The sequence below is a fragment of the Morone saxatilis genome, unplaced genomic scaffold (genome assembly GCF_004916995.1).
Source record: "Morone saxatilis isolate NCDOM2014 unplaced genomic scaffold, NCSU_SB_2.0 Contig5, whole genome shotgun sequence".
Taxonomy (NCBI): Eukaryota; Metazoa; Chordata; class Actinopteri; family Moronidae; genus Morone; species Morone saxatilis.
Genome location: NW_023340095.1, coordinates 20417856 through 20418381, shown reverse-complemented (window position 1 = coordinate 20418381; position 526 = coordinate 20417856).

Here is a 526-nt window from a genome sequence, read left to right as displayed (position 1 = left end):
GTTCGAATCCCACTTCTGACAATATCTTTTGATACCATTTGTGTTTTTCATTTAACTGCTGGATGTTGTACTCTGAATATTTACCCAACTTTATGGTTAAACCGGTAGCCGCCATGCCAAATCTGCGCTTCCATCTTAACATTAACTCCACTGGGGAAACACACTTAGTATCTGACTTTACATTTCAATTTGAACATTTGATATTTGGTATTTATGATCATACAGTAAGGCAGGTTCAGAATTGCAATTTATTGGCAACATAATTGTCCTCCAGGGCAAGTACTTTCTACACAAATGTACGTTGTACGTATGTATGTTGGGAAATCATGTTTTGTATATTTTTGTAACATTGACTCTAATAGTAAGATATAATAGACATCCCAAAATAATAAATTAATTAATGTCCATAATATGTGTCACAATTTTTTTACTGAATGTTCATTCGTGGTTCATTGTAATATCCCTAGTTATCGTAACAAGTGAATGTCATGAATGTTATACCAATTAAAAAACAAAACAAACAAAT